Source organism: Prionailurus bengalensis, chromosome B3, assembly GCF_016509475.1.
Source record: "Prionailurus bengalensis isolate Pbe53 chromosome B3, Fcat_Pben_1.1_paternal_pri, whole genome shotgun sequence".
NCBI lineage: Eukaryota > Metazoa > Chordata > Mammalia > Carnivora > Felidae > Prionailurus > Prionailurus bengalensis.
In genome coordinates this window covers 146,634,721-146,656,244 of record NC_057355.1, presented here as the reverse complement: position 1 = coordinate 146,656,244, position 21,524 = coordinate 146,634,721, and the positions used below count along the sequence as shown (strand labels likewise).

At 62.2% G+C, this 21,524-nt stretch overlaps 2 long non-coding RNA genes across 2 annotated transcripts; one reads left to right on the top strand and one right to left on the bottom strand.

Moving 5' to 3' along the window:
* Nucleotides 1–1,649: 1,649 nt before the first annotated feature.
* LOC122467821 lies at nt 1,650–8,889 on the bottom strand. Its single transcript, XR_006293084.1, has 2 exons — nt 8,805–8,889; nt 1,650–2,220 (listed from the first exon to the last, which is right to left on the bottom strand). It is a non-coding gene; the product is annotated as an uncharacterized LOC122467821 (long non-coding RNA).
* A 269-nt stretch (nt 8,890–9,158) lies between these two features.
* LOC122467820 lies at nt 9,159–10,880 on the top strand. The gene is made up of 2 exons (XR_006293083.1): nt 9,159–9,316; nt 10,320–10,880. It is a non-coding gene; the product is annotated as an uncharacterized LOC122467820 (long non-coding RNA).
* The last annotated feature ends 10,644 nt before the right edge of the window (nt 10,881–21,524 follow it).

Below are 21,524 nucleotides of genomic sequence, written 5' to 3'. Positions count from 1 at the left end.
GTGTCTGGACCAGCGATCCTGCAGGGCCCGTCTCCCTCCGAGCGTCTGTGTTCTGTGAAGCAGACTGGCAAGTACCCAGCACTGTAGGGCGGGATGTGCTGGCTTGGGGTCCCACCAGACCCACCGGTTCTTCCTCCACCCGGTGTCCACCCAGAGCTGACGTGACCCAGGGAGCGGCTGTGTGGGGCTCTGAAGGCATACACCCCCACGTGCCAGCCACTAGCGCATAGCAGGGGACAGGCAGGTGGCACAGCCTCCAGGGCGGAGGTCAAGGAGGCCTGCTCCAGAGACAGACAGCTGGGCACAGGTCCCCAGCCCTCCTCCGCGTCTCAGCGGTCGGCCTCAGCTGTCGGCTGGGGAGAGTCACGAGGCCCCCGTTCCGGCGACCCTGACGTGCTCCTGTGCAGGCAGCGAGTCCGGGACAGGCCCCGTAGCGGCCCCTTCCTCATTGCCGGTGCCTGTCCCTTCCCCGGGCAGCGCCCGGTCTCACGGGCCTCGCCTCGCCCAACCCCACTGCGAGCGGGTGGATGGGCGGATGGGTGCACGTGACACCCGGCAGGCTGGGGGGTCTCAACACACCCGAGGAGCTCGGCCACCCTGTTTTGTCCTGGGGCCCCGTGGGTTTAAAAGCTGCAGCTGCCGAAGGGAAGAAACCAGCCTCGTCTTAAGATCCTGACGCCAGCTCCAGGCTCCCGTGGGCTCCTCGGACGGCGCGGGAACAAGACGTCATCTCCGAGCGTGGCGGGGCGTGGCACCTCCGTCACCGCCTGGGGGGGCAGCCGGACCACGCGGCCCGCCCCAGCCCGCTCCCCTCCGCGGGCCTGCCCCACCCGTCCCCCGCGCCGAGGCTGCGGCTCAACACGCTTTGACGCTTTGGCGCTTTGATCGGGGCCTCTCCGCTGTCGCGATAAATAATTGAAGCTAGACCGCGTGTGTCGAAGTAGGTGAGCCTCGTGCGGAGGGGAACGAATCCGCACAGCCTGAGCCGTTGTTCTCCGGGGACGCCCTAAAACGAGGCCGCAAGTGAGGACGGGGCCTGCCGCCCGTGCTGCCAGAGGAGGGGGGGCCCGGAGCAGACGCCGGTCCCCTGGAAGGGCCCTGGGGCCACCTGGCAGGCGGGACGCTGCGGCTCTGCCCGTGGCTGCCTGGGGCAGAGGAGACTTACCAAGCCCACCGCTGGCTTCGTCTCCCGCCGGGGCCAAGGGCCGGGCCTCAGGACCCACCAGCCCCGTGGGGCTTCGAGCCGGCTGCCTGGCACGCAGGCGTGGCCCGAGAGCCGTGGCACCGCTGTCCTGGGACGCGGCCGTGTTTGTCCAAGCAGACGGCGCAGCGAGCGGCTTCTCCAAACGGGGTTCCAGCTGCCCGGCCAGGCTGGGGACGCGGAGAGGGCCCGGAGGCCCAGCCACAGCCTGCGAGCCGTCCTCTCTGCCTGGGCCCGGGGACGACGCGGGCAGAGGGCCCCGCGCAGGCCAGCCGACCGGGAGCCCGGGCCGGGGTCGCGCCGGCCGGGGGAGCCGCGAGCCCGGTGGGCGGGAGCGCGTCGTTAGACACTGATTTACGCTTGCTGCCACGCGCCCAGGTGCTCCTCCGCGTTAAGTACACTCACCGGTTTTTTATGCAAGGTTGAACAACTTAACGGCCTGAGCGAGTCGGATGACAAGACTTTAATTGCTATTTATCTCCCCCCGTCCCTCGGGAGAGTAATGTGCAGGCATTCGGAGAAGTTCATAAAACAGGAAAGAAAGCCATTCACAAAGTTCTGTGCACACTCACTTCCCGAGCATAACTCAGAACCCCCCCCCCCCACCAGGGAGGGCTGTCACCATCTCCAGGGTCCCCAAGGCCTTGCAGGGAGCCCCCGGGGGGCAGGGAGAGGAATCCCCGAGGGCGAGGCCAGCTGACCAAGCAGGGGCGTAGCGCTGAGAATCCAACAGCCTGTCTCCGACCCCCCCAGACTCCTGGTTTCTCGTTCCCCCATCCTGGCACCGAGGGTCCACAGAGCGACCAGCACGTGCTAGGCCCCGCTGCCCGCTGCCCCCGAGGACGCCGACGGCCCGCTGAGGAGTGGGTGCCAGGTGGGGGAGGGGCGGGGGCCCCTGGAGCCCCGAGTGTCTCACTTCCTGGGCGGGGGGGGGGGGGGATCCCAGGGCCGCGTGATCAATACCATCGATACTTGGCCGCGGTGAAGACGTGGGACGCCTGTCTGCGAGAGCGTTTTGTCTGCAAAAGGCATAAATTCCGGCGTGGGGGATGGGAAGGGAGTCAGAACAACAGCGATCGTCATTTGTTAGCCAAGGCCCCCGCCTTGCTTTCGGGGCCGCGTGACAAACAGCTTCTTAAGAACTCTACATTCAGGAGGCCAGTGGAAATCAATCTCCTCTCCTCTCGGGCTCCCGGCGACTCCGAGGGCTGCCTCTGCAGCTCCGTCACTCGTCACTCGGACGCGTTCAAAGGACTCCGTGAGGTTAGACTTTCCCGTTTAGAAATCGCTCAGGACGGCAGGTTCCCCAGAAGAGCCTCCCAGCTGACACCTCTCATTAGCCGCCTCCAGGAGGGCCTCCGGGCCCAAGTGGAGGCGGACAGAGGAGGACGCTGTGGGGGGCACTGCTTCAGAGAGGGCGGGGGGGGGGCGCACCGGCTGGGGTGCTGACCCCCCTGAGGCAAAGTCGGCCTGACCTTCGGGCCTGTGGCTGTGCTCTGGGCACAGACCTCGGGGACGGACGAGTTTGTACAAACGTGGAGACTGAGTCTGCAGAGGGCCTCCGGAGCTCAGGACCTCCCCCCCCCAGCGCCCCCCAGATCCTACCCCCCACCTCCCCGGGAGCCTTTGCTCTGCAGCCAGGCCTGGTGCTGGCCCTGCACCGTCTGTGGAGGACGGGAGCGCCAGCTGCCTAAAGAGAGACAGGAACCAGGCTCAGACCTCAGGGGCTCCCAAAGACGTGCCTACATGTGCACACGCATACATGCACAGGTACACGTGTGCATGCATGTGCCGACCAAACACTCGCAGGCACAGATGTACACGCAACCTTGCACCCCCACGCGTACCATGCACCCCCACGCGTGTGCACAAGCACGCACAGATAGCCTCACAAGTGCAGTGTGTATGCACACAGCCCTGTACACACGAGCACCGGGAGCAGAATCAGGCAGGCGGGACTGGGGCCCGCGAAGGGTGACCCGGCCAGCAGAGGCTGACAAAAGCAGGGAGGGACGAGCTCCGTGTGACATCATGTCTCAGGGCGGGCGGCTCCTCACGCGGCCTGGACCTGCCCCGGGAGGGGGGGGGCGGGGCACGCCTGGAGAGGGAGCTGCTTGGCCAAGGTCTGGGGTAGGACCCAGGGCGTGCGGGCGGGAGGCCAGGCTGGCAGGATGCTCGCAGCTGGTTACCAGCCGCAGCTGGGCCAATGGCTGGGGGGTGGGGGGGGCCTCTCTCAAAGGCCAGCCGCCACCGCCGCCCCTGGCCCAGCCTGGCCCCTTGAACAGGACGCCAATGAGAGGGGAGGGGAGAGGCCCCTGGTGGGGGATGGGCCGAGCCGCAGATGAAAGGCCTTTGAGGATGGGGGAGGGTGTCGCACTCGGCAAAGGAAATATTGAAATGAAATCATTTCCCAGGGTTGGGGGAACTTTCCGGCCTAATTAAATAGCCGAGACTCTCGTGGCCTGCTGTCAGAGAGACGCGCCCGGGGGAGGGAGGGAGCAGATGCCGCCCTTGGAAGAGGGGGATTAGCAGGCTGCCTTCCTTTGATGCCCCCCCACCCCCACCCCGGCTCCCAGGGGCGGAGGGAGCAGCCATCGCGCACTAATTAGGGCCGGAGCCTGCCACCGCCTGTCCTTAGGCACAAATCCATATTCACGTGCAGGGGCGGCGAGGCCCCTCTCACTCCTGGGCCACCAGCTCCACGGCCACCGGCCCCTCACGCCTGTCTACAGAGGAAGACATGGCTGGTGGCCCGAGGGGGCAAGAGGAGAGGTCAGCGCAGGCCCGGGAGGAGCGGCCCGAGGGCCTGGGAGCTGAGCGCTCGCCCCTCTGGCTCTGCCCGCCCTCCCCACCCCAGCCTGTGCCTGGCCCCAGGGTGCAGAGGGCAGGCTTGCCGTTCTTGGCTTCTTGCGGGTGGACAGCGCCCTTGACTTAGACCTGGAAGTTAGGGCTGAGTTCCCCGCGAGTCAGAGAGGCGGAAGGAAGGGATTGGCAGACCCAGTGTGAGCATGGAGAGGGGCACGCCTGGTCACCACCATGAGCGGTGGCTGCGGAGTGAGGCAGGGGTGCAGAGAGCAAAGAAGCCCCTCCCCCGGCCTCTGACGCCAGAGCCCTGACCCCAGACTTCTCCCCTGGGAGAAGCCAGGGAGCCAGGACCCCACAAGCCGGCTCTGAGAGCAGAGGCCACGGCAGGGCAGAGAAGAACCCTTCCTGCCCCGTGGATGAGATGAGGGCTGGGACGTGGGCACCGTGGCTGCACGCAGCCCCCCTGCCTCAGCCCCTCATCTCCCTGTGGCTCCGAGAGCCAGGGAGCCCCGGAACCCCAAACCTGCCGTTCCCAGACCTCCAATGCCAGAGGCGCCTCAAGGCCTGAGGCCCCAGCTGGTCCCGCGTAATCGGTACGCAGAGGCACAGGGGTGAGGCCATTGGCCCAAGGTGGCACCACTGGGCCCTGAGGCTAGCCCCTGACCCCCCACGCCGGGAGCCAGAGCCCCTGGGCCCCTGGCACAGCCTCCGGCATGACCGCCAACCCCTCGCTCTGAGAGACCTGCGTGAACGAGCTCCTCCTCCCCTCCCCTCAGACCGTGAACCTGGCAATGGGCCGCCGTGCGCCCAGGCCGCGTCCTGGGGGTGGGGGGACACTGCAGGGCCGGGCACAGGCACCCCGCACCCAGCGGGCGTTTCGTGTTCCCCACACGCGTGGCGAGGCTCCTGGGGACAGGTCCCAGGCGTCCGTCTGGGGTCATCTCACCCGTTAGAAGGGTCTCCTTCAGCATCTATGTTGGTGAAAAATTCGCGTTTTCTTTTATCTGAAAATGTCTTTCACTTTCATTCTCGAAGAATAGTTTTTCTGTTTATAGGATTTTTTTTTCCTTTTAGTACATTAAAAATATCTCCCGCTGCCTCCGGCTCTGTTCATTTCTCACGAGAAGCGAGCATTTACCCAAATTATCGCTCCCCCGAGTGCCGTGTCGCTTCTGGGCAGCTGCTTCCAAAAGTTTCTCTTTGTCCTGCTCTCTGGCTGTAACGGGCTTTGACATCATTTCCCTGACTTGGACTGACCGGGGTTTCCTGAGCTCGTGAAATCGGTGTCTTCCGTCAAATTCAGGCAATTTTCAACCACAATTTCCTTAAAAATAATTAAAATGTAGGGGCTCCTGGTGGCTCAGTCGGTTAAGCATCCGACTTTGGCTGAGGTCATCATCTCACAGTTCATGGGTTTGAGCCCCGCGTCAGGCTCTGTGCTGATGGCTCGGAGCCTGGAGCCCGCTTCGGATTCTGTGTCTCCCTGTCTCCCCGCCCCTGCCCCCTTCACTCTGTCTCTCTCTCTCTCAAAAACAAACATTAAATTTTTCTTAAATAATTAAAATGTAAACATTTCTGCTCTCTGTTCCCTCCTTTCTGAGCACACGAATATCACACGTGTCAGATTTATTCCATGGGTCTTGGAAACACTGTTTTTTATTGGGTCCCCCCCCCTTTTTTTCCCCTCTTCTTCAAATTAGACAATTTCTGTCGCTCTCTCTTGAAGTTCGCTAACTCTTTCCTTCGCTGTTTCCATTCTGGTATTGAGCCCATCCCATGAACTTCCATTTTGGATTTACATTTTTCAGTTCTAGAATTTCCACTTAGCTCTTTCTATCAATTTCTATTTTCTACCACAATACCCAATCTTTTTATTTGTTGTGAACATATTTTCTTTCATTTCATTGGGCACAGTCATTACAACAGCTTTGAAATCCTTCTCTGCTCAGTTCAACGTCTTAGTCACCTTGGGGTTAGTCTTTATGATTGTCTTTTTTTTTTTTTTTTTTTGAGAACAAGCCACATTTTCTCCTTCCCTTTACCCAGAAATTTTGGATTGCATCCTGGGTTTTGTAGACATTCCGCTGTGGGGCCTCCGGACTGAAGTGCATTGGTATTCATTATCTTAACAGGCAATTCATCTGGGGTGATTCCAACTAGAAGATGTCCCTCTAGGGTGGATCCCACATGGCTGTGGCCGGGCTGCTTGGGGTCCGCCCCGCCCGAGTGTGGTACAAGAGCCGTCCGGAGACAACACGGGGGTTTATACACACGTCTTCGGACCCACCCCTTTCTGGGATTGTCTCTTATCTTCCTGTGGTTGAGGCTGCCTTAAACTCAGTTCTCTGCTTTTCAAGCCCTGAATACTGCACACTTTTTGTTGGACTTTGGACGATGTTTGTGACCTGCGTGGTGTGCACTCGGGGCTGCCCTCAGGCCGGAAGCTGTTAAAATGGGAACGTTCCTCAGTTCTGATCCTTTCTCCTAAAGGCTGACTCCTGCCTGTTGTTCTCCTGTGAGTTCAGCTACTCGCTCTAGCATCTGTTTGGTCCAGTGTTTATACTTGTTGCCTCTGGGAGAGTCGGCCTGATAGGAACTTACCGGCTGCTACCAGAGTCAGAGCTCTGAGGCTTAAGTCGAGGCTCCCGATCGAGCCCGGCAGCCTTCCCCCAGGGCTAATCTAGTCCTTCTACTGAGATCCCGGCCCTTCTGGAATCTCTCCGAATGCCTTGCGTGTTGCTGAGACGGAATCGTGTCTCCCACAACATCTGGAGGTTGAAGCCCCCGTGTGGCTGGACCTGGGGAGAGAGGTTTCAGGAGCTTAAATGAGGGCGTAAGGGTGGGGCCCTGATCCTACAGGACGGTGACCTTACAGAAGAGGGGAGCGTTTCTCTCCCCACCTGCCGCGTGAGGACCCAGTGAGAAGGCGTCTGCAGGCGGGAGGAGCCCTCAGCTGAGCCCAACCACACCAGCACCCGGAGGTGGGGCTCCCGGCCCCCAGAGCTACGAGGAGCAGAGGTCCATCATCTAAGCCACACGGTCTGCGGCGTTTCGTTCCGGCAGCCCAAGCCGGTTAATGCTGGTGTCGGGAAGGTTGTCCCCCTCTGGCTGCTCAGAACTCACACGTGTCCGGAGAGATTTCTAGAGCTGTTCCGTGGACAGCCCCTCCTCTGTGGCCCTCTTCCCCACAACACCCCAGCCTCTCAGCCTCCCCAGCCCCAGTCCGTGCCTCCTCACCTCGGCGGACGGCTTCCCAGCGGAAAATGGGGCTCCCCTCCCGCCTCCCCCCCACCAGGGGCCCTGCGCTGCCCGGTGCCCAATGTCTGTAAACGCTCGCTTTATGCCCTTTGGTTGGTTTGTGGTTGTTCATGGCAAAGTCCCTTCGGCTTCACTGAACCTCGAGCGTGACGCGCGCACCCACGGAACACGGACACGATGTCAGGTGACTCGCGCAGGTAGCGCACAGACAGCGCCCACCGGTGGCCGGAACCTGCCCGGAAAAGGACACACACCCCCTGCACGCCGCAGGCGCCCCGTGTCCCGGCTTCGAAGGCGGGCGCTGTGTTCACTTCCAGCACCACCGACCAGTGTCCGTGGCTTTGACGTTCATGGAATGGGGTCCTCGCGTCTGGCCTCTCACCCGCTCTGTTGCTGAACTTCCAACATGCTGCTGCATAGAGCGAGGTAGCCGCTGTCATGAATGGTTTCCGGCCTTCCACTGGACGGGTGCCCGGCCTGGGCGCGTGCTCACCCCACCGCGGGCTTTGTGGTTACTTCTGGACTTTAGCCATTGAAAACTGCTGGAAACATTCTCATACGTGTCTTTTGGTAGAAACACGTGTGCACTTCTGTTGGGTCCATACCCAAGATTGTAGAATTTTCCCAAAGCTGCCCAGCATGTCACAGTCCTCCTTGCCAACGCTCAGCCCTTCCTCCCTTTCCTGGTGTCCTTTCGGGGGAGGTGACATCACGTGGCGTCAGGACTGCCTCTCCCTGTGAACTAGGAAAATCGAGCAATTCCCTTTTCACGTCCTTAGAGGACATTCGGGCACCCCTCTTGCGAAATGCCAGTTTAAACAGTTGGCTCGGTTTTTTATTATTATTTTTTAATGTTTATTTATTTTTGAGACAGAGACAGAGCTTGAGTGGGGGGGGGGTGGACAGAGAGAGAGAGAGGGAGACACAGAATCCAAAGCAGCTCCAGGCTCTGAGCTGTCAGCACAGAGCCCGATGCGGGGCTCGAACCCACAAGCCGTGAGATCATGACCCGAGCTGAAGTCGGACGCTTAACCAACTGAGCCACCCAGGCGCCCCAATGGTTGGCTTGTTTTTTCGTCCATTTGCTCACCCCTTTTTAAAATCGTTTGAGGGTTTTATCCGGTTGTAAATCTTTTGTCAAACGTGTATCGCAAATATCCCCCTGACTGACGTCTCTTAATTGTAATGTGGCCCAATTGATCAGTTACCTCCTTTATAGGTTGCGCTGTTTCGGTCCTGTTCAAATTTTCTTTTTGAGTCTTAAATCACGTCCACGTTGAGAGGATTCTGAATTACGATTCCTCCTTGCAACGTACCTCCTGTCCTTTGTTCTAGCAGCAAAGTGACAGGCAGACCTTTTATTTCTTCATATAAATCATTGATAAGAACGTTCGACAGCCCAGGACTGATGTCAGAGTCCTGCGGGAGCCCGCTGGAGCCCTCCCTCCAGGGTGACACGGGGCCATTAGCTAACTCCCTTTGTCTCTAATTCCCTGTAACAGACAAAATGCACCTAACAGTTCATCTGGGATGTACTTACCATTTCATCCTCAAGGATAACACAGCACATTTGGCAAATGCCGTGGAAATCACAACAATAGCGGGCCCTCATCCGCCGGGCTAAGGACCATGACAAGAAAAGAAAATGAGGTTAGTCTCACACGATCGCCTCTTGGAAAACCCATGCAGTCAGAGGGCAGATCTAAGGGGGGCTTCCCAGCGACCTGAAGCTGGCTGGATTCTCCCCTCTTCTCTGGGACTAAATGTGCTCTGAGGTCTGATATTTTAAGAAACTGGCAGGGCCCTTCCAACCACAGAGCGGTCCCCTGACTGCGGAGGCCGGTTGCCTAGTAACCACCTCTGATGATGTCATCACCTCCAGCAGACCCAGGCAGTGAGGGTCCCCGGAAGGGTCTGCCCCCGTGGAAAGGAAGGAAAGGGTCACTGCGGATGCCAGCACAGGCCAGGGGGAGCTCCTGGGGGGGAGGCAGGGTGTGATCTAGGCTCAGGGCTGCGTCAGCCCCAGCAGAGGCTCCGGGACACGGCCAGGAGGTAGGTGTGTGAGGGGTCATGTGGGTGGGCTGGGAGGAGGGGCCGCTGCCCTAAAGTCTGGGAGAACGGAAGGGGGCCCCCAGGAGAGAACCCCCCATCTGGCAAAGGAGAGATTCCCCCAAACAACAGAGCGGGCGACACCGAGCACCCCAGCTCGCTGGGACAGGCCCGAGGACCCCTGTGGTCCCGGGCCTGTTGTTAGAGTCTCCATCGCTCCCAAGGGCCCAGAGCGGGCCCTGAAGACGTGGTCTCTGTACCGTGAGCGCCGAGCTTGGGGCTCCAAGTCCCACCGCCTCCAGGGTCCTGTGGCAGCTCTGAACAGGGCCTATCCCAGTCCTAATGGGCCCACAGGGAGAGAAACAGGTCACAGAGCTGCAGACGTGTCTGAGGGCCGGTCTCTGAGGCTGCAGACAGAAGGGCGAGGGCGGATGTGACCAGCAGCCCGGTCCACGGTGCCTCAGACAGACATCCAGGCCCCGGGCGGCATGGCAGACCGCGGGAAGGGGTCAGACAGGAGACCCCTCGTGAGCAGGGCTGGACCCTGAAGCCCCATCCTGCGGGACTGGGAGCGGGCGGCGGAGCAGAGAGGGCCCCGGGCTCAAAATCATGCAAATGATCCAATTACTACAGGCGATTTACTGATCCGGCAAATCGAAGGGGAATAATGGACAGAAGTAAAGCCACGTCCCGCTTCCTAAGGGCTTCGCCTCCTGCTTCCCCACGCCCCTGGCTCCTTCCAGGCTCCCCCTGCACCCGTCCCCCGTCCTGCGAGGGGGACCTCCTATCACCCCTGCTGAGCTGTGCCCACTGTGTCACCTTACCCTGAGGCCTGAGTCTGCAGCCTGGCCCCCCCACCCTTCCTGAGCCCTCTCGCAGACACGCTGAGCCGGGCCCTCCATCCACACACCCTCCTCTCTGCCAGCCGGTGTCCTTCACATTTAGGGGGTGCGGCAGGCTGGTTCGTGGCCCCAAACGTCCTGACCCCTGTCACCTGTCAACGTAGGGCCGTCCATGGCGAAGTGAACCCTGGCTCAGTGTGGTCACAGGGCAGGAGGAGTGAGGACAGACGTGGCCGCTGGCTCTGCGGACGGACGGTGGGCCTCGGGCCAAGGATGCCTCCAGGAGCTGGAAAAGGTGTGGGAATGACTCCCCGGGGCCCTGCCAGCGAGGCAGACCCTGACCTCCAGACCGCAAGGCAGTCACGGGCTGTGGCTCCAGGGCAGAAAGTTTGCAACAACTCCTCACAGTTGCTGCAGGGACCTCGTACGGGACCAGCCGCCGTCCCTGCAGGACGCCTCCCCCCCACCCCCCACCCCCCACCCCGCCAGTCCCCTGGCCCGCCGCCCTCCCCGGGGCTCCCTGCAGGGCCCACCCGCGCCCCAACTCAGGACTCAGCTGGAGGACAGACGAGGAGAGGAGGGGCCGCGTCACGGCTCCCCGCTCAGGCCTTAAATGACAGCAGGAAAACACACATTTGCTGTGGTGACCTGTGCGGAGTTAGACGCTTGTGTTATTTTAATTAAGGCTTGTGACGGATGAATCTCAATAAAGCAGCTGTTCTGGACGATGCAGGTGTATAAATAAAGAAAACATTAGGAGGGGTGCCGGGCTCCCGGAGCTGCCGCGGACGTGTCGGCAACAAACCCTCAGAGGAAAGGGATCCATCCTGGCTGTCCGCAGGTGCGAGAGATCCAGGCCCAGGTGAGGACGGGAGCCCAGAGGAAGATGGGAACCCAGGGGAGGACAGGGGCCCAGGGGAGGACGGGGCCCAGGGGAGGACAGGGCCCAGGGGAGGATGGGAGCCCAGGTGAGGACAGGGACCAGGTGAGAACGGGGCCCAGGGGAGGATGGGGCCCAGGGGAGGACGGGAGCCCAGGTGAGGACGGGGACCCAGGTGAGGACAGGGGCCCAGGGGAGGACGGGTCCCAGGTAAGGATGGGGCCCAGGGGAGGACGGGAGCCCAGGTGAGGACGGGGCCCAGGGGAGGATGGGGCCCAGGTGAGGACGGGGCCCAGGGGAGGATGAGGCCCAGGGGAGGATGGGAGCCCAGGCGAGGACAGGGCCCAGGGGAGGACAGGGCCCAGGGGAGGATCAGAGCCGTGTGCAGGTACGGGGGCCTGTGTGAGGATCGGGGCCGCGTGCACCATCAGGACCACGTCAGGGGTCGGGGCCGTGCCTGGGGGGGAGAGTGGGGGAGGGTGCAGGGCAGCCTGGCCTTGTCACGTGTGGCTCCGAGGCCTCAGCCCCAGCGAGAGCCCCGCTGTGGACCGGCGGAGGACGATCCGTGGGGAGGGGGGTCCCGCACACCCAGCCCCTCCGCCTGCCCTCCCCGGGACTCCGGCCAGGCCGGCCCAGCAGAGCACCAAGCACCGAGGGGCCGTCGGATGCGCAGTAAGGGTTCCCCTGTGTCGTAAAGATGGGGTGAGAGGCTAGCAGGTGACGGGAAAGCTGAGCCCGACCCCCAGAGTCTGAGGCCGGACGGAGCACGGGCAGTTCCCAGCCCACCGTGTGCGAGGGTCGTCACCACTGTAGGCGACACGTCAGGCAGTACGACACCCACCCGACGGAGAGAGCAGCCCCCTCCCCAAGGCTGTCCTTCCCTCCTCCGTGGGATTCTTCCCAGACGTCTGGGGTGGGCAGGGCCTTGGGGAAGAAGCCCCCCACCCCCACCAGGATGTGCTCGCCACCTGGAGGGCACAGGGGTGGAGGTGGCCTGACAGAGGTAAGGGAGGGGCTCTGCCCGGGCCCTGCCCCTCCGTCGGGGGGCGTCAGGGGGAGCAGGCCGACGGGGACGCGGGACGGCGCAGCCAGGCTGTGACCGAGGACATCCTGGCAGGTGACCCCTCCAGAGACAGGCAAGAGCGGGCACCCAAGAGAGGCGGCTGGGTGGTGGTGGGGGACCCAGGAGTCGAAGCCCTGAGCCTCCCTTTCTTCCCGCTCTCTCAGACGGGTGGACCCCTGTCACCATCCCCTCCCTGCCAGTAGAGCCCACTTATATGGGGGGAACCTGTGCCCAGCTCGCGACAGGACTTATGATTGGTCCGAGCCAATCAGGGGAATCTGTCCCCTTTGCTATGGACTGGCCCAGAGTAGCCACATGGGCTTGGATGGACCTCGCCTAGCAGGTGCCTTGAGATTTCCCCCCAGATGAAAGAACCATACAAGAAGTCTCCTGTGCCTCACCCTTGATCCCTTCCTGCTTTGCACTGTCCTGTGAGGATGTGATGCCTGGAGCTGCGGCAGCTAGCTTGTGGCCATGAGGTGACAAGCCACAAGACAGTCCTCGATGGCATCGTTGCCTCCTTCTCAACGCTGGCGCCCCACCCACCTGTAGACTTCTTTCAGGAAGGTATCGGTTTCCTTTTGCTGCTGGAAAAAAAATTACCACCAACTTGTTAACTTGAAACCACAGGAGTTTTTCCCTTGCATTCCTGGGAGCCAGGAATCGGAAACCGTTTCTCCAGGCTGAGAGCAAGGTGTCGACAGGGCTGCGCTCCTCCGGAGGCTCCCCTCTTCCCTCCCTGGTGGCCGCCTCACCCTGGTCTCTGTCTTCTGTCCTCATCAGATCCCCCCTGCCTCCCTCCTGCAGGACAGAGGGGACCACATCTCCGGCCCGCCTGAGTCTCGTCCAGGGCCATCTCCCCGTTTCAAGATCCTTGATTAAATCCCACCTGCAAAGTCCCTTCTTCCCTGTAAGGTCCCACCCACAGGTCCCAGGGGTGGGGACCCGGTCCTCTCTGGGACGTGTCTCCAGCGGCTGTGGTGATGGAGCGAGTTGCTCTGCTGGGCAGAATGGGGCGTATGAGGAGCAAGGGAAAGAAAACACGGGAAATAACATCCTGTGAAGGAAGAGAGTGGGGCCCGAGGGTCCCTAAGACCCGCTCTTGGACTTGTGGGTGACCGACCAGCCGCGAGGTCATGGTGCCGGGAGGGCGGCCCTCGCACGGGCGCCCTACCTGGGGGCCGTGTCCTCTGTGGCCTCCCGCCCCCGCCCTCGGCCGTCTCCCCGCACTTCCTCGCCAGCGCCCCCAACGCCACCGAGAGCAGCTTCGCGGGCCGTCATTAATTGCCTCCTGCCCGTTAACTGTGAAAATAATGATTTGCAAAATTGGGCGGAAGTTATACCAAGCAGCTGGGTGGTCACATGTGACGCTGTCGCTGTTTCTCTGACAACTCGACACCTCTCTTGTTGAGGAGCTCACGTCCCGTGTCATGGGACACTTAATACTTTTGTCACAAGCCATGTAACTTGGGGTCTTGCTTGAATTCCCCTCGACCTGCAAACCTCACTTGAGGGACTGGGGCCGGACACGCGGTCATGCGCCTGCAAAGATCGACCCCGGGCCCATCAGGGGACATTTCCGAGGGCCTGTCAGCCCATTCCTCACAACCCCCGAGAGCAGATCGTTACCACCCGGGAGCTCGTCCTCCAGCCAACACCAAGGATCCATCTATAACCTCGGCGGCTGATGGACGGCTGACCCTGCGGGTCTCCGCGGGAGCAGAAGGCGGGGTCCCCCCCCTCCAGCCGGCTGCCCACTGGCCACGTCGGTTCCCGGAGCATCTGCCCGGTCCGTGGGCAGTGCACCCAGACGCGACCACTCCCTGGGGGACTTGAAATGGAACATTACTCCCTGACACCCCAGAGGCAAGAATCCAAAACGTGGAGTCACCGTCCGTGCTCCCTCCCGAGGCTCCAAGGTCTGCAGGCTGAAGAGACCAGCCCCCGCTGCCCCCACCTCACCGCACTATCTCGGTCCTCCCCCGGAGCCTGCAGACGGCGGCTTCCCCAGGGCGCCTACCCCATCCACATTCCTGCCCCCCAGGAGCTGGGAGATAATACAGGTGCTCAGTGTGGGGCCGCGTGCCCCCCATAGCACCAGGCTGCAGGCTGCACGCCCCCCCCAGGCAGGCCCGGCCCCGAGGGGCGGCAAGGCGCGCTCCGGGTCACTGGGGAGCCTCCGCCGCTGGGTGCCTGCCCTGCCCAGGGCCATGTGCCGGGGGCTGTGGTGGCCGGCAGGATGGGGCCATGCCCCTGCGGCGTGTCCATCCGGGCAGGGGAGGGCGGACAGGGCTGGCGAGGCGCTGCTGTCCCCGGGCAGGAGTCCCCGCGGACACTGGCACACTCGGGGCTCCGTCAGGGGCTGCCCGGGCCAGGGGCCACTCACCCCTGCCCCTGCAGCCCCCCGTGTGCCCACCGCCAGCAGCCGTCGCTGGAAGGCCAGCCCAGACTGTCCTGACTTCGGCAGACGGTCACACATTTCATGGTCACAGGGCCCCCCCGCACGACTGGGCCCTCACTCCGCCCACGCCCTGCAGCCCCACACCCCAGTACTGTCTCGGTGGGCACCAGAGCCCCCTCCTTAGGCGTCTGTTCCCCTGGGAAACTGCTGTTGGATAGTCCCGGCTCAGAGCCAGGCGCAGGCAGGCCGGCGTCCAGAGCAACGGGGGGTGGGGGGGTGGGGGGGGTGGGGGGGATTGGTCCCCATCAGCACGCTGTCACCACAGAAACCAAGAAGCTGCCTTTGTCCCCAGGCGGGTGGAATGAGCCAGTGACTGAGAGGCCCTGGGTGACCGGGGAGAGAAGGTGCAGGGGGCCCTGGACAGCCTAGCAGCAGGACGGGACAGTGAGCAGAGCCCCCCCCCCCCCCCCCCCAGCCGCGCCGCTGCTCGCCCAGTCACCCAGAGCTGCAGGGTCACGGCCGGCCTGGCTCTGGGCTCCCTCTGGGAGAACGGGGCTCTGCTGATTAGGAATGAGATACTGGGGACAGACCGAGCTGCAGCGGGGCGGGCGCGCTGCTGGGGACATGTCTGCAGGCCTATTAGCTGCGTAATCACATGTCTCTTGCACTAACAGCGGTGTTTGTCACATTAGTTGAGGGGCGGGGCTCCCGGTGAGGGGCGGGGCGCCCGGTGGGGGGCGGGGTGCCCGGTGAGGGGCGGGGTTCCCAGTGAAGGGCGGGGCGCCGGTTTGGGGCGAGGCTCCTGGTGAGGGGCGGGGCGTGCGGTGAGGGGTGGGGCTCCCGGTGAGGGGCGGGGCGCCCAGTGGGGGGGGTGCCCGGTGGGGGCGGGGCGCCGGTTGAGGGGCGGGGCTCCCGGTGAGGGGCGGGGTTCCCAGTGAAGGGCGGGGCGCCGGTTTGGGGCGTGGCTCCTGGTGAGGGGCGGGGCGCCGGGTGAGGGGTGCGGCGCCCAGACGTACAAGGCAGCCTGTCCCCCACAAGGAGACCAGTGCCCGCGTCTCCGGTTCCGGGGCCCCGCTGCCCCTCGGAGCGTGGCCCTCCCGAGGTGGACGCAGCCTGCGGCCTGTTCCAGTCACCTGCTGCTGGGATCAGACCCCGCGCCCGGCCGCTGAAGACCACACCCGCCACCTCGCGGCGTCCACGCTCAGGAATCGAGTCACAGCCGCGGGCAGCGCTGGGCAGGGAGGCCCACGTCCCTCGCAGGGAAAAACCACCACTCGGCGCCCCCCACCCCTCCACCACCGGCTCCAACAGTGTCATCCAGCAGACAGGGGCCTTGGACACCACTCCGTCCCTGGGCCTCCCTGCCCTCCCGCCCCCCGGGCCGAGAGCCTCGCCCTGCCCTGCCGTCCGGAGAGTCCCCGTCTTCTCCAATCGTGGGGCCGAGGAAGGAGGAGGGGGGACCCGTGGAAAAGTGGGAGGCAGGGAAAGCAGAGGCCGTGGTGCGGCTGGTGAGGACCACCCTGCCAGGACTCCGGACGACCGTGTCACCGCGGGAGAGCCTCAGCAGGCCGCCCAGGAACACAGGCTCTTCCAGGAGGAAGCAGCCAAGCAGGGAAAGGCCTCCACGGGTGACCCGGCTCCATTTGTCCTCGGGCGCGTGCTCACACTCCGGGTCACGCCCGCCTGTGCGTCCGTCACATCTCAGGTGATAACTAGGGCATCCCGCGTGGGCTGGCCTGGCTCGGCTCAGAGGACCATTTGTCTGGAGATGTAAGACCACTTGGAGCTGACAACACGTGCCTCCCCGAGTCGGTGCCTCCCGGGGCACCCCGCTCACCTCCAGGCTTTCTCTGGGAAGGTGCTTCGTGGGCAGGGAGCCCAGGACCTCCCCACACTTTGCCCGGAGGCCTCAGAGGTGGCGAGAGGCGTCCTGCCCCTGCACCCCCCTGCCTCCCCGCCGTGCCCACCCGGGGCACGAGGCAGAGCCGGAGCCTGGAAGACGTGCCAGGAAGAAGTAAGGGAGACGTGTGCGTGGGTGGGGAGGGGGCCTAGAGGCCACCCTGGGGGCAAACCGAGGTCCCCGTGGGAAGCTCTTCTGGCCAAAAGGGGCTGGAGGGTCATGGTGTCCAACAGAAGAAGGGGAATCGGAAGGGGCCCCCGGAAGTCCTGAGGGTCATGCTCGCAGGGTTACAGGATGCTCTCCTCCCTCGGGGCCTGGACACCCCCTCACGGGCCCTGGGCCAGCTTGTCCTGCTCTCTTACAGGGTCCACTCTGGTCCGATGCCCTGGGGGCCACCGGCGGGGGCTGAGGAAGGAAATGGCACTCGGGATGGTGAGTTTACAGGTGAAAGGAGCTGAATGTCTGGACAAAGGCCTCCCACCGTGGCAGGTGGCCCCCCACCCCGTCACCACCCCGTCACCACGATGATCTGCAGAGCCAGCCCGGCCAGCTGGGCCTCCAGGGCACTGGCTGCTTTGGACTCGCCTCCCTGGCGGACCAGCTGGCCCTTGAGCACCCGCCGTCTGGTTTGCGGAGTGGTGGCCCTGAGTCCCCGAGGGGCGGTCAGTGGGAGATGTCCACCCTGTGTCCCCACCCACACCTGTTTCCAGCCTCCTTTCTTCTTCTGTGTTGTGTTATTCCTTGTCTTCCACTTTTTTTTTAATCTGAGAGAGAGAGAGAGAGAGCACCCAAGCAAGTAGGGGTGCAGAGAGAGGGAGAGAGAGAATCCCAAGCAGCCTCGGTGCCCAGCGTGGAGCCCAGTGCGGGTCTCGATCCCACAACCACGAGTTCATGACCGGAGCTGACATCGAGCCCAATGCTTAACCAACTGAGCCACCCGGGCGTCCCCTGGTCCTTTACGTTTTAAAATAAACTGGAGAATTTCCTCGACGTGTCTGTGGGGGCCAGGGCCGGGGGCGGGGAGAGGGAGAGAGATCTGCTGGGATTTCAAATAGGGATTGTTCTGAAATATTAGATCCATTTCTGGGAAACTTAAATCTTAAAAATACTGAGCCTTCCAACCCATAACCATCATCTTCACGGTCTTGAGGTTCTAACGAGCCCCTGTCAGTAATTAACACTCTAACGACCCCCCCCCCCCCCGCGAGGGGGTCGACTTTGGAGTAGAGGCTCCACCGTCATCAGCTTCGTCCTGGACACTCAGGTTCTCTGATGTTACTACAGATAGTGTTTTTGTTCCAACTTCATCTTCTGTCTGTCGACTGCTGGACCGTAGAAACACCACTGAATTCTCCATACTATTTTTTATCCGACGACGTTGCTAAACTGTCTTCTCGATTCCAAAAACTAAGCTAGAGGCTACGGTATTTACTTTGTACTCAACCATTTAATCTGCAAATAAATGACAGTTTGTTTCATACTCTTCAGATCTTGAGGCCTTTCCTGCTTTGCTCTTACAGGGCTTGGCAGACGCAGCTGGGCCCGCTCCCTGCCTTGTTCCTGATCATACTTCACCAGTAAGTGTTATGTTGTTGTATAAAACATCCTCAGCCATAGAAAGCAGTTCTCCTGGGGGCGTCTGGGTGGCTCAGTCGGTTGAGCGTCCGACTTCGGCTCAGGTCATGATCTCATGGTTCGTGGGTTCGAGCCCCACGTCGGGCTCTGTGCTGACAGTTGGGAGCCTGGAGGCGGCTTCAGGTTCTGTGTCTCCCTCTGTCTCTGCCCCTCCCCTGCTCATGCTCTGTCTCCCCAAAATGAATACATGTTAAAAAAATAAAAAATAAATTAACAGACACTTGTGTCTATGTTTATTAGCAAGATTTTCCTTTCTCGCCCTTTCCCTGTGGGTTTTGTCGTGAGGTCGCGCTCACCTGACAGAAGAGGTTGGGAGCAGCCCCTGCTCTCCCGCCTTCTGGAAGGGTTTACATGCAGTCGTCATCAGCTTTTTCTCAAACGTCCAGTGACACTTGCGAGTGAAGGCCGTCTGGGCCCAGAATTTTCTTTGCGGGAGGGTTTTAAATAATAAATTCGATTTCTTTAATGGTCATAGATGAGGACTTCCCAGGGTTTTTTTCTTCCTTCTGTGTTAGTTTTGTTAACTGTTCTCGAAAGGGTCCTAAATCTTACCAAGCATCATGTCATGAGACAAGTTATGTCCGTAATTGGTCTATAATATTCACTTGGGTTTTTCCCTTCCTCCGTCTCTACAACCTGTGGAGAGTCTCTGCGCGGTCTCCTCCCGACGTCGGGCGCTCATGCTCTCCCGCATTTTTCTTGGTCAGACTTAGCAGAGCTCCGAGGCTGCATAAACCCTCTCAACACTTAGACTCGGGTGTTATTGGTCCCTTTGCTGTGATTTTCCTCTTTCATTAACTTATGCTCTTACTTTTATCATTTCCCTTCCTTCTATCTTTGTTCCTCGTTTTCTAATTTACTGAGCTGGATGCTCAGCTCACTGGTCCCGGCTTCCTCGCTGACCGATGGGCTCTGTTCTTACTTCCCGGTCTGGCTAGTGTCCCGGGCGTCTTTCTGGCTTCGCAGCAGTCACGTCATGAGCACTGCACGGCTCCCCGGTCCCGGCCTCGCTTCACGGCTCGAGGACGCTCCAACCCACCCCGTGACGTCGGTGTCCGGGGGCTCGTCTCGCTCACGTGGACACAGTCAGGGTGACGGTGTTTCCCTGCGGGGACCCCTGCCGAGCCTGAGGCCTCGCCGGTTCCCCCACCGCGGTCCCAGTGGTCCTGGCGGCCACGTGACTTGGAAGAGGGACAGGCTGTGGAGAGGAAGGGAGGGAAGCCACCTTTCCCCCCTCTGGTCCCCTCTGTATGAGCAGAGACGAACCCCTTGGTGAAGGAGTCAATCACTTGCAGAGACGGTGGGCAGGTGCGGCCTTGGCGCCACGGGTCTGCTGTACCTGTGCATGGCCCAGAGGGAGGACAGTCCCGGCAGAGGAGGACAGTCCCAGCAGAGGACAGTCCTGGCAGGGGGAGGACAGTCCCGGCAGGGGGAGGACAGTCCCAGCAGAAGACATGCCTGGCAGGGGGAGGACAGTCCCGGCAGAGGACAGTCCTAGAAGGGGGAGGACAGTCTGGGCAGAGGAGGACAGTCCCGGCAGGGGGAGGACAGTCCCAGCAGAGGACAGTCCTGGCAGGGGGAGGACAGTCCTGGCAGGGGGAGGACAGTTCTGGCAGGGAGAGGACAGTCCCAGCAGAAGACATGCCTGGCAGGGGGAGGACAGTCCTGGCAGGGGGAGGACAGTCCTGGCAGGGGGAGGACAGTCTCGGCAGAGGAGGACAGTCCCGGCGGGGGGAGGACAGTCCCAGCAGAGGACAGTCCTGGCAGGGGGAGGACAGTCTCGGCAGAGGAGGACAGTCCCGGCAGGGGGAGGACAGTCCCGGCAGGGGGAGGACAGCCCCGGCAGAGGACAGTCCTGGCAGGGGGAGGACAGTCTCGGCAGAGGACAGTCCTGGCAGGGGGAGGACAGTCCCGGCAGGGGGAGGACAGTCCCGGCAGGGAGAGGACAGTCCCAGCAGAAGACATGCCTGGCAGGGGGAGGACAGTCCTGGCAGGGGGAGGACAGTCTCGGCAGAGGAGGACAGTCCCGGCAGGGGGAGGACAGTCCCAGCAGAGGACAGTTCCAGCAGGGTGAGGACAGTCCCGGCAGGGGGAGGACAGTCCCGGCAGGGGGAGGACAGTCCCAGCAGAGGACAGTCCTGGCAGGGGGAGGACAGTCCCGGCAGGGGGAGGACAGTCCCGGCAGAGGACAGTCCCAGCAGGGGGAGGAGTCGTGGCTTCATGGCTGAGTCCACCCAGTCAGTGACAACCCTGCTGACCCAGCGACTTGGACAACACTCACCCCATCCTTCACCTGCTGGGTCCCTCCTGGGAGTCGCCAGATGGTCATTCTGGGGCCCGTTCACCTCCCTCTCTGTCGCTGCCGGAATCCCACTGAATTGTTCCCCGGGACGCACTCTCAGGTGGAAAGTGCCGCAGAATGAGGACGAGGTGACCCACAGCATCTCCTAACGGAACCCTCACCTTCCATGTTCGGCTGAGGAAAGAGGATGGGACTGAGCCCCAGCCAGGGGGTGAGAACCGCGGCCGGGAGATCCCTTCCAGCCCAGCGCCGTGAGCAGCAAGCCGACCGCCAGCCGCTCAGTCCCCTGAGGCACAGCCGAGGGCAGGAGGCCCTTTCCCCTCCATCAGGTGCAGCCCAGGCACGCGACGCCCTGTCCCCGGGCCCCAAAACCACTGAGCCCAATAACTAACCGCTCTGCCCTGCGCTCTGCACCATGAAGTCTGGCCTTACAGAACACCCAGCGACTTCTGGGGAGGACAAGATCCCACCTGCTAGAAACGAGGGTGCGGATGGTCAGGCACCGCGACGGGGTCGCAGAAGCAGGGGCTGGGGGGTCGGCTTCTCCTGCACACGGGGTCCCCTCGCGGCGGGGGCGGGGGCACTGGTCTGGCGCTGTGTCCAGGGAGAGGCTAGGGCACAGACTCTGGCCAGGATCTGCTGATGCCCCAAAGGCCCAGGGTGTGACCGACTTCCCGGCCAGCCTTACCGGTCTCCAGACTGGGGTCAGAGAGAGCTGGGCTCGCCATGTGCTTCCGGGGGCCCAGACAAGCCTCGGGAGTCTCCGAGCCTGGGCCCCCTTGTGCCAATCGGGGCGGGGGGGGGGGGGTGCACGAGGCCCGCCCAGCCTCTGGGAGCACCGGACGTGGTCTGAAGGGCTGTGCGTGTCCCTCACTGGACAGTCATCCTCACCACGGTCTCCATAGAACCCAGCCCGTCCCTCCCAACACTCACCTCTCAAGCCTGGTGAGTTGCTGTCAGTTTCTCCCCGGCCAGCGTTCTCCTGGATTCCAGAAGCTCCAGCAGAGATGCCAGGGGCTTCAGAGCTCATGATGTCGGGCAAGCCCCAGAGAAAAGGCAGGAACATACTGACCTTGGTCCCTCTCTTCTACACGCAGCCCCGTGAATCATGGAGGGCTTTCCAGAGGAGGCAGCACCTTTGCTGACAGCTTTGACCCAGGGGAGGGCTTGCTGGCTTCCAATTCTACA